Source organism: Delphinus delphis, chromosome 16, assembly GCF_949987515.2.
Source record: "Delphinus delphis chromosome 16, mDelDel1.2, whole genome shotgun sequence".
Lineage (NCBI taxonomy): Eukaryota > Metazoa > Chordata > Mammalia > Artiodactyla > Delphinidae > Delphinus > Delphinus delphis.
The window spans coordinates 28449830-28461420 of record NC_082698.1 but is presented as its reverse complement, the minus strand read 5'-3'; the positions used below and the strand labels follow the sequence as shown (position 1 = coordinate 28461420).

Genomic DNA, 11591 nt, shown 5'->3' with positions numbered 1-11591 from the left:
CTAGAGCACCCACCCCGAATCCCGGGACTCGCGGGTCGTATGCTGGCGGGTGGCCTTGGCCCGAGAACTCTGTTCCCGCGGGATCTCGGACTGGCGTTGGGTGGAGCGGGCCGGGGCCGGGCATCCCCTGGCGAGGCCCGCCGGCATGTCGGGAAAGCTTGCGACATGCAGGAGGAGGCCCGTTAAACTCCGGTCAGGTCGGGAGAATTGACCCCTCCGTGCTGCGCGCGGGCGGACTCCTTAGGGCCTGATGCTCCTCAGGCCCTAGCGCCCGGCACTGGGCTTGCCCCGGAGTCGCCAAGCAAACCCTGCAGTTGTTGAGTGAACGAGTTCTCCGGGGGCATGCTGTCGCTCGGCCCTCCGCCAGGCCGAGAGCTGGAGGCGGGGAAGGGAGATGTCGAAATGGGGCGGGACGATTCAGAGACGACGACAGGTGGGGAGGCTGGGCAGGAGGTAGCTGCCCAAACACAGCAGGAAAGTACGGCAAATTTGGGGAAGCTTGTCGGACGCACAGCTTGTCCCTGAGCTGATTCACTGATGAGCTCCCCTGCCCGGTGATGATGCTTTTTGTGGTAAGACTGCTCTCGATCCCAGGCGCTTCGGCTGGGGTCTCAGAGGGGCGCTTACTGATTAAAGAACAATACCAGCAGTTCCCAGCCTTGAGCACCACCTCCTGGGCGGTGACGTTGCACAGATGGTGCTTTGCTAGGGCCGCGGGCTCGGTTGAGGAACACAGGCTTTCCCCACTCCGTCTTCCCGGCGTCTTCAGTCTCCCTTAACTGGAGCGTGTTTGCACAAGTCTCCCCAGTGTTTCCAGATCTGTCTTTACTCCCCCTTTTACTGAGATGATGTAATTGTGAACTTTTAAAAATCTGTTTCTAGCTTTTCCTTAGATAAGAAAGAGGTTTTTCTTTTTCTCTCTAAAGCTTAGCCCTTTTATGGGTCTCCGTATTTTGTTGTTTTTTTTTAAACTTATTTTCTTCCTATTCAGCATTGGCTATTTAACCTTTGGGTCTCGACCTTTTGGAAAATAATGAAACTAAAAATCCTCTTCCCCCTACCCCCATGCACACACAAAATTTTGCCTATAATTTCTAAATTTGCAGTGTCCCTGACAGTGACTCGTGGACCCCCTAGGGATCCATTAACTTAAAGTTAAGAACCATAGGTTTCACAAAAAGAAACCCACTCAATCCTGCTGGAGTACTAATTCCCTTTACTGCCAAACCTACTCCAGTAATGAGCTATACCTGCCAAGTCCTTACTCTCCTTAAGCCCTACATTTTTACTCCTTTATTCTTTGGTCACAAATGACCTTTCCAAATCCAATGGTCTTTTTCTTATTCCCATTTTTCTTGACTAAGAGATAACACTTGCCCCCCATTGACCCATCCCTCACTGAAACTTTTTCCTCGCTTCAGGAGACACTCTGTTCTACCCTTTAGACTTCTGAGTCTGCTACGCTTCTCTACCCACTGAGGGGGGAACATTCCTGAAGGTTTAATGCTTCTTGTTCATCTTTAATACTTTAGAGAACTTCACTACTCCAAATCTGTTTTCCTCATTGGAGCCCTATCTATATGTCCCTTATTGCATACCTGTTAACTGAAATTTCCATGTGAATATTCAGTTAAGTATTTATTGAGTACCAACTTTGCTTGGCACTGTACTTGAAGCTGGTGATACAGGATAGACAGAGTCTATGACCTCATGGAGCTTACTTTTTAATGGGGGGAGAGGGATAGACGAATAAAAATATCGGTTAGCTCTAGGTACTATGCTGATAACTGTAGTAAGGAGGTGTGATAACGTATGACAGGGTGGCTACACTTGTATGACCAGGAAAGGCCTTTCTGAGGAGGTGACACTATGGTTAAGTTCTGAATGACAGGCAGGAGCTCATGTTAGGCCCAGAGAAGAGCATTCCAGAAGGAACTGTAGGTACAACAATCCTAAGGTGAGAACAAGGTTGGTGTATGAAGGGACAGAAAGGTCAGTGTGGCCGGAGCACGGTGGGGGGTTGGAAAGATAGGCAGAGGGTGAATATCCACCTTAATTTCTGATTTAGCACGTCCGTTCCAAACTCAGCCTTTCCACTCCCCACTGCAACCAATTCCTCCACAATTTTTCATTTCTACCCAATCAATCAGACTCTAAAGCTGGGAGTCTTCCTTGACTACCTCTTCAGACTAATTATCCTGAAATGTTTTTGTTGTTGTTGTTCATGCTCTTCTCCTTCCTATAGATATTATACTCTCCCAGTGTCTGATAATTTTACATCTATATTGTGATAACCTTTGAAAGGCCACCCTACCTCTGGGATCTCCTGGCTTCACCAGTATTTTGAGTCCTCTCCTTCCAGGGACATGGTAGAATTGTTCTTCCCACCTCCTTGAAGATAGGCATGGCCATGAGATTTGTCTGACCAAGGAAGTGTGAGCGAAGCATGAGAGCCACACATTACCTTCTCTTGCCACCTGACTGGTGACGTTCAGATGGTAGAGGCACCGTCAGGCTGGGGCCCAGGTGAGGATGATGAAGCAGTCACGTATTTGCCACCCTCTTCCTCCCAGATGGACTTTCAGCATGAGTAAGAAATAAATCTCTGTGGTTTTAAGATACAGATTTTAGGATTATTCCATACCATAACATAATCTAGCACAGCACTTCTCAGACTTTAATGTGATATTAATCACCTAAAGAATTTGTAAAAATGCCACATTATAATTCTGTAGATCTCGGTGGGGGGCTGAGATTCTGCATTTCTGACAAGCTCCCAGGTGATTCTGATGCTATGAGACCCTGGACCACACTTCAAATAATAAGGACCTTACCCATCCTATCTGATATACCCTCTCAACACATCTACACACACTCTGTCCAACATCTCACCAGCACTTAAACCCTTCTAGAAAACAAACAAATTAGCAAGCAAAGAAACGACTTCCTTGGTGATATTCTTTTTTTTTTTTTTTTAATATTTATTTATTTGGCTGTGCTGGGTCTTAATGTGGCACGCAGGATCTTCGTTGCCGCGTGCGGGATCTATTTCCCTGACCAGGGATCGAACCCGGGTCCCCTGCATTGGGAGCATGGAGTCTTAACCACTGGACCACCAGGGAAGTCCCTCTTGGTGGTATTCTTTTTTTTTTTTTTTTTTTTTGCGGTACGTGGACCTCTCACTGTTGTGGCCTCTCCCGTTGCGGAGCACAGGCTCCGGACGCGCAGGCTCAGCGGCCATGGCTCACGGGCCCAGCCGCTCCGCGACATGTGGGATCTTCCCGGACCGGGGCACGACCTCGTGTCCCCTGAATCGGCAGGCGGACTCTCAACCACTGCGCCACCAGGGAAGCCCAGTGATATTCTTTATAAACCCTGAATAGCTTCCCACGCCTGCAACTCCTCAGTCGGGCACTGTAGAATCTTAATTTCTTATATTCTTAGGACAGTTGTTTTCCCCATTCTCCCTTCTATCTCCTGGCATTTTCTTTTCTGCATTAATCTATGAGACCACTAGTTCTCTCAATGTTGTCTCAGTTATTTTCTTTAGTAATAGAAATTGCAAGTTTTAGCTTGGGCCCATGGCTTCCCAGCAGAAGTCTATACTTTCCCCAGCTTCTCTTACAGCTAGCATTGTCTGTGTGACTAAGTTCTGGTGAGTGGGATGTGAGTGTAATTGATATGAAACATCTGGGTTCTGCCTTTAAAAGGAAAGATTATGTCCTCTTTGAGTATTTTCCTCATTTTCTCCCTTCTTGTCATCTAGCATACAGACCCAAAATGTCAACCATTTTTGGCCATGAGGACAAGGCCTCTACCTTAGCAGGTAGCAGAGCAAAAGGTAAAGGAAACCTGCTACCTTATGGACTACAGTAGTACCTCTGGACTATGCATGCTCTGGTACATGAGAGAACCTGTTTAGGTAGTTGCTGTTAGTCTGAATCTTTATTACAGCAGCTGATTTGTATCCTAACCAGCATATGTTCTTCCCGAGAATGCATTTCTCTCTTATAAAAATCTCATCTTGAAGGTCTAAAACAGGTCCCACTACTTATTCCAGCTTACATTACCCTTTTTCCCTGAACTGCCATTGTACATGACCAGACATGAGGTATGAGTATAATATAGAATGGGGTTGATTCTGGCAGCCACACTTGAAAATAAGACTGATTTCTTTACAGTCACTTAAAGAGAAATTGATTCCTAAATTATCAAGAATAGACAATAAGAGCTGTAGGAATTCAGAGAGGGGGCAATCAGTAAGGGCTGAAGGGATAAGAAGATAGAATTATTTTAGCAGTTTCAAACTGGAGAATGTGTATAGGAAGACTTTCCAACAGGTATGTGGGGAACAGTTTAAGGGAATCAATTTGCTGTTCCTCATTTTCCGTATCTTTCATAAAATTCATCTTCCTAAGAAAGCTGATGAAGCAGTTCTCCTTTCCTTCCTCCCGTTTCTCACTCTGTCCTCCCACCTTATGAAAGACAAGTGTGGGCTTCCCTGGTGGCGCAGTGGTTGAGAGTCCGCCTGCCGATGCAGGGGCCACGAGTTCGTGCCCCGGTCCTGGAAGATCCCATATGCCGCGGAGCGGCTGGGCCCGTGAGCCACGGCCACTGAGCCCGTGCATCCGGATCCTGTGCTCCGCAACGGGAGAGGCCACAGCAGTGAGAGGCCTGCGTACCACAAAAAAAAAAAAAAAGACAAGTGTGCCTTTGCCAGTCCTATATCTTGTTATAATTCATTGCCCTGGTGTGTAAAAACCTCCAGGTAGCCAGATGACCGAAAGAGCATCTTCTTTTGGAACTTTAGTTAGTTGCATCATCCTTTAAGCAATAAACTGTTTCCCTTTGCACATTTTTTTTTCGGGTGGTGGTAGTTACTGCAATCACACCACTTTTTTAAATTTTTTTGTTTGTTTGTTTCTCCTAAAGGGTCTTATTTCTAAAAGAAAAAAAGGCAAAACAAGGAAAATCACTAATTTTGATCAGGCTAAGAAACAAACATCATGTCATCTCTGGCTCATAGGCAAAAATCCCCCCAAATTACTTTAGCTTCACTGGTTCTTGTCTAGTAGGAACTTTCAGTTCATTTCGTACTCAAGTTGAAACAGACACAGGAAAAAAATATTATTTGATATGGTAAATCCATATTATTTGGGCACAAATCTCACTGCCACTCATTTTCCCCCTTCATTTATGCATTTCTATTATATCCTTATTACCTTGACAGGAACATGTTGTAAATTATGTAAATAATCCCCCTAAACAATTATTTTTACACCATTTTGTAAACTCTACCTACTAGTCATATAAAACCTTCTCTTCTTTTTGCTGTTTATTTTCACAAACTAGATAAAACTGCACTCTTTTGTTTTCTTGGCTGCATTGGGTCTTTGTTGCTGCATGCAGGCTTTCTCTAGTTGTGGCAAGCAGGGGCTACCCTTTGTTGTGGTGCGCAGGCTTCTCATTGCTGTGGCTTCTCTTGTTGTGGAGCATGGGCTCTAGGCATGTGGGCCCAGTAGTTGTGGCACGTGGGATCTCCCCAGACCAGGGATCTAACCCATGTCCCCTGCATTGGCAGGCAGATTCTTAACCACTGCGCCACCAGGGAAGTCCAAAACTGCAGTCTTAAAAGCATCTACTTATGTACCTGGTAAAATAAAAATGTTCCCAAAATATAACCTAAGATATAATGCCCTGAGCTTTTGGAAACCATTTCATTTAATTAGAATTAATATCTTCATCTCAGATGGTGACATGTTCTTTTAATTCTGTCAAATGTATAATTTTAAACTTGTTTAAATCTTGAAATGAGATTAAAAAACCTGTATATAATATTTTTATTATACCAATTTCTGCCCATCTGTAATGTCTTCTTACGGCACTTTAACATGACCTAAATAATTGAAGTAGGTCTTTATTCACAATCAACAAGAAAAATCATGAAACACATTTTTAAGGGGTTTTCAGCTCCAAAACCAAAATGCCTTTAAGTGAAAGAGAAATAAGAACAATTAGTAGTCACTTGATAAGCCTTTTTGGGTTTATTTCCAGAGATTAAGTGATTACTCAAATGAATAACACATCCTTTTGCAAATGAGATGGTTTCTAATCCCTTAACAAATCTTAAGGATATGGAAAAATTGTGACAAAGATTTGGCAAAATGCCATTCATTTATTTGTGTAAAAAGTTCTTTGGTACCTACCTATAATAATAAAATATAGGAGTAGAATTGGTGATGATCTCTATTTCACTTTACCAAAAAATGAGTCATCTAGTGATCTAGTCATCTAATTACATTAAATGATATAATTTAAAATGTTTTTAAAGCTCCATCCATCTATTAAGAGGTACAGTCCAATAAAGTTTTACTTTTTATGTAGGTAGTGATTCATCAAAATCTAATTTATAGTTATATTGTTTTCATATCCCAGTTCAATAATTATTTCCCTGATCTCCCTGACTTGATCAGTTCCCCCATCATGTCTCAGGTCCTGTATCTTACAGAGCTTAGATAGTTGTAATTTTGCATATGTTTATAAAATTATTTCATTACTGTCTATATCACCGGTAGATGGTAAACCCCATCAGAAAGGAGTATCTTTTTTACTTTTTTTCCCTGTGTCATTATATTTTCAGAATAGCTTAGTACCTGAAACACTAAGAATTTGGTAGAATTTATTTGCATAAATAAATAAATAATGAGTGAGACACTCATGAATCTTGGGCCTGAGCTGCTATTCCTCCCCTTAGGCAGTAGCAGTGACTGACTCATCCAGTAAGTTCCAGTTCCTTCACCCCTCAACCCTCCCCAGTGTCCTACAGTTGTCACCAGAGACACCACCCAACAGGATGCTAGCAAAGCTCATCCCTTTCCTAATCATGGCCTTGATTCTGGGAAGCTGCCTCAGAAGCAACAAGCCCAGCAGTGAATTCAGAAGCCAGGACTGGAAACAGTCCTGTCATTACTTTATCAGAGTTTACTAAGGTAGTGAGACTATGAATTAGCTTCTTCCTCTCCTTTCCTTTCTTTCCTTCCTTTCTTACCAGTGGTTCTCAAGTCACCCTGAGGACTTGTTAGACATGCAAATTCCAAACCCTATCCTAGACCTATCAACTCATATCTCTGAGAATGAGGCATGGGAATCTGCATTTTCCAAGCAGATTCTCACTGTTTGATAAATACTGCTTTGTTATCACCATACTAATTCTAAACACCTAGGTGGTGCTTGTTTCATAGGCTAAAATTATACTCATAGCAGGGGCAGTGAAGCTTAATAGTGCTAGCCAATTCAAGTGTTCTTTCAGATGATATGTGCCAGGCCCTGAACTAGGTGCTAGGGAGACAAAGATGAGTAAAACTAGACATGGTCTCTTTTCTGGTGGCGCTTAGGGTCTAGCGAAGAGCACAGGCATTAGCCAGAGACTCACAAATGTAACATTACAACTGGGATGTATGCTATGAGGGGAAAACACATGACGCGCTAAAAGCATATGTTAGAGGGACTTGACTTAGTCTAGGGAGTTATGTTACACAGGGAAAGTGGCATTTGAAATAAGATCTGAAAGATAAGAGTTAATTAAGCTAAGTCAGATGACGAGCAGCAGAAGGGGTAAGGGAAGCAGAACTTTCTGGACAAAGAGACCGTCATATTGCAAAAGTCCTGTAGTGAGAGGCTTAAGCCAGTGTTTGGGGTAGAGGAAGCATAGATTGAGATGCAGCCTGGGAGGTGAATTAGGGGCCGGACCATGAGAGGCTTTGAAAGTCATGTTAAGGGTATCAATTTATATATCTTAAGAACAATGGGATCTCATTTTGAGTTGAAATTAGATAACATGGTCAATTTTGCATTTTGAAAACCTCTCTGGCTGCTGTGGAGAAAGATTGAGGGCAGCAACCCTAGAAGTGTTGTCATTATTGTTATTTTATGGGTAAGAAAATGAGCTTTAACGAAAATAACTTCCTCAAGGTCACGCAGCTAGTAAGTTGTGAAACCAGCTTTCAAACACTTATCTCCCTGACATCGGAGTATAAACTTAACCACACAGTGCTGTCTCTCCAGATCAAGGTAATAAACCCCAAAATAGAGTTAGTTACAATGATTTAAGAAAGGAAGAAACAAAGAGACTTATCTCTGACTCATTCTGACATTGCCTTGGTCATGACTGTCAGAGATCAAGGAGGGAAGCATAGGGTAGCTGAAGTTCCATGACTTAATCCAAACTTCAGTTACCTAATCTGTAAAATGGTAATAGTAATAATATGTACTTCATTGCATTGTTTCAGGATTCAATCAGAAAAAGAAGGTTAAATTCTTACTATACTATAGGTTAGTTAGAAGCCAACAAATGTTGATTATTATTACTATTATTATAATTATTATTACCTATTTTTCTTTATGACTGTCCACCCACCCACTGCAGAAATCGATGGCATCATGTTTCCTAACTGCCAATCAAGAAACCAAGATGCCCATGACTAGTTACTGTCCTTTGCTTCTTTGCACAATCAACTTGTTTCTAGACTAGCACACCAAATTTGGGATATCTCACAAATAAGCCTGACAATAATATCCTGACCTCAGGTCCATGGCATGTATGACTTCAATTACTGTATGAGCTTTGTATCATAAAGAGTAGATTTAAATATTTTTAATTTCTTAAGTAAAATTACAAAACTTTCCTTGAATATTATCAAAGACTGTAATGGTCTGTTGTCTTTGACATACAAAGAAGATAAGCTATTAGCAGGGAATGACACTTGGGTTATTTATCTAAGTAGATGTCATGTATTTTTAATGCTCTGTGGTATTGAATCCTTTATAAATATGGGATATCTTCTCAAAGCAACTAGCCAGAGTTACGGAGGCAGCAAACATTATCAACAATAAAAACATCATCATTAGCAAAAAACAGCAGATGTGGGCCTCAAAACCATGAACCTTGAAGCCCTGAATTATATATGTAATTTTCCTGGCTGTTCTCCAGGTCCAATTCCCATTTTTACTCTTTTTATTACAGGTACATCCCTGACCGTCTTACCTGGTCCTCTGCCTTATCCAATGTGCATTTCTTCATTGCCTCCTTTTAGTCAACCAAGCCTTCCCTTTACACCCCTTGGCCTTTACAGCTTAGTCATTACAAACTAGCATTAAAAGTCCAAGCATTTACATTAACTGCACCAAAAGGTAGTCAGATATTTTAGGAAGTGGAAAGTTATCCTCACGGTGACAAAGGGAAATTGTTTCACCTTCGGATTTAACTCCCTCTTTGAGAGTTACTTACTGGGCTTCTGTTGTATGTGTGCCCAGCACTATGCTAAAGGGCTGAGAGGGCTGAGGAGAGGCAGAGAGTGCAAAAACGGGAATGAGCTGCAGTCCTTTTCAAGAAGATTGCAACTGTTGGTGAAAAGGACATGCATGCATTTACACAACAACAGTTATAACAGCTAACTTTTATGAAGGGCTTACTGTGTGCCAGGCAAGGTATATATTATTTCTTTTAATCCTCTTTGGTTGTATATTAGTTATCTACTGCTCAGTGAACAAATTACTATAAAACACAGTGGCTTAAAACAGCAATAAACATTCACTATCAGTTTCTGCAAGTGAGGAATTTGATAGTGGCTTAGATGAGTGGTTACGGTGTAGGTTATCTCATGAAGTTGCAGTCAAGAGGTTGGCTGGGGCTGCAGCTATCTGAAGGCTTGACTGGGATTGGAGAATCCACTTCCACAATGGCTCGCTTACACAGCTGTCAAGTTGTTGCTGGCTGTTGGCAGGAGGCCTCAGATGTTCTCCTTGTGGGTTTCTCCAGAGAGCTGCTTAAGGGTCCTTATGACATAGCAGCACATTGTACCACATTCTTGGCAAATTATTTTCTGCCTTTTTGCTTATAGCCATACTAGTGGGTATATAGTAGCATCTCATTGTAGTTGTTTTGTTTGTTTGTTTGTTTGTTTTGCAGTACGCGGGCCTCTCACTGTTGTGGCCTCTCCCGTTGCGGAGCACAGGCTCCGGATGCGCAGGCTCAGTGGCCATGGCTCACGGGCCCAGCCGCTCCGCGGCATGTGGGATCTTCCCGGACCGGGGCACGAACCTGCGTCCCCTGCATCGGCAGGCGGACTCCCAACCACTGCGCCACCAGGGAAGCCCCTCATTGTAGTTTTAATTTGCATTTCCCTAGTGACTAATGATGTTGAATACCTCATTTGCTTATTTGCCATCTGTATATCTTTTTTTGATGAGGTGTGTAAATCTTTTGTCCGTTTATAAATGTTTTTTTTTTGTTGTTGTTTTCTTATTATTTAGTTTTGAGGATTGTTTTTATATTCTGGATACAAGTCCTTTAACAGATAGATTATTTGCAAATATTTTCTCTGCCAGTGTGTAGCCCATCTTTTCATTTTTTTCAGTGTCTCTTGAAGAACAGTTCTTAGTTTTAGTGAGTACCAATTTATTAAGTTTTTCTTTTGTAGATCATGCTTTTGCTGCTGAATATAAGAAATCTTTGCTAAGCTCAAGGTCACTAAGATTTTCATCTAGTTTTTTCTTTTACAAGTTTTATAGTTTCACCACTTACATTTAGGACTATGATCTATTTCAAGTTAATTTTCATATGTGAGATGAGGTTTTTTGTTAGCTGTCAGTTTTTTATTTCACAATATTTCTTAGAGATCGTCTCATATCTGTACATAAAGAGCTTCTTTATTCATTTTTTGAGCCAAATTCCTGCTCTGATGGAGCTTATATTCTAGTTGCAGGAAGATACACAATAAAACATATTGTATGTAAAATGGTGATATAGGAAGTGTGGGTGGGAAGGACAGTTATTATTTTTTTTTTAACATCTTTATTGGGGTATAATTGCTTTACAATGGTGTGTTAGTTTCTGCTTTATAACAAAGTGAATCAGTTATACATATACATATGTTCGCATATCTCTTCCCTCTTGCGTCTCCCTCCCTCGAAGGACAGTTATAATTAGGGTGGTTAAGTGAGTCTCACTGAGAAGTTGATATTTTAATAAAGACTGAAGGAGGTAAGGGTCTGGGTAAAGCACTGGGTAGGGAGAACAGATGCATAAAAACTCTGGCAAAGGGAACACTAATAACAAAAATCTTAAATCAAGACAGGGCCTGTCGTAAGGTAGAAACTGTAAGGAGGCCCCTGTGGCTGACGTAAAGTGAGTGAAGGGAATAACAGTGAGAAGTGAAGTTAGAGAGGTAAGAGGTATGTGACTTGTAGGCTATTGTGAGGACTAGGGCTTTTCCTCTGAGATGAGAAGCTACTAGAGAGTTTGGAGGAGTGACAAGATCTGGCTTATACTTGAAAGGATCCCACTGACTGCAGTGTTCAGAACAGACTATAAGGGGCAAGGGTAGAGACAGAAAGACCAGGAAGAAGGCTACTGCAATAATTCAGTAAGAAATGGTATAGACATTTCTCCAAAGAAGATATACAGATTGCCAACAAACACATGAAAGGATGCTCAACATCACTAATCATTAGAGAAATGCAAATCAAAACTACAATGAGGTATCACCTCACACCGGTCAGAATGGCCATCGTCAAAAAATCTACAAACAATA

General features: G+C 41.8%; 1 protein-coding gene across 7 annotated transcripts in view; it reads left to right on the top strand.

The window, feature by feature from the left end:
* ENTPD7 (ectonucleoside triphosphate diphosphohydrolase 7) overlaps positions 1-11591 on the top strand; it is a 139552-nt gene that overhangs the window by 77513 nt on the left and 50448 nt on the right. The window lies entirely within an intron of this gene.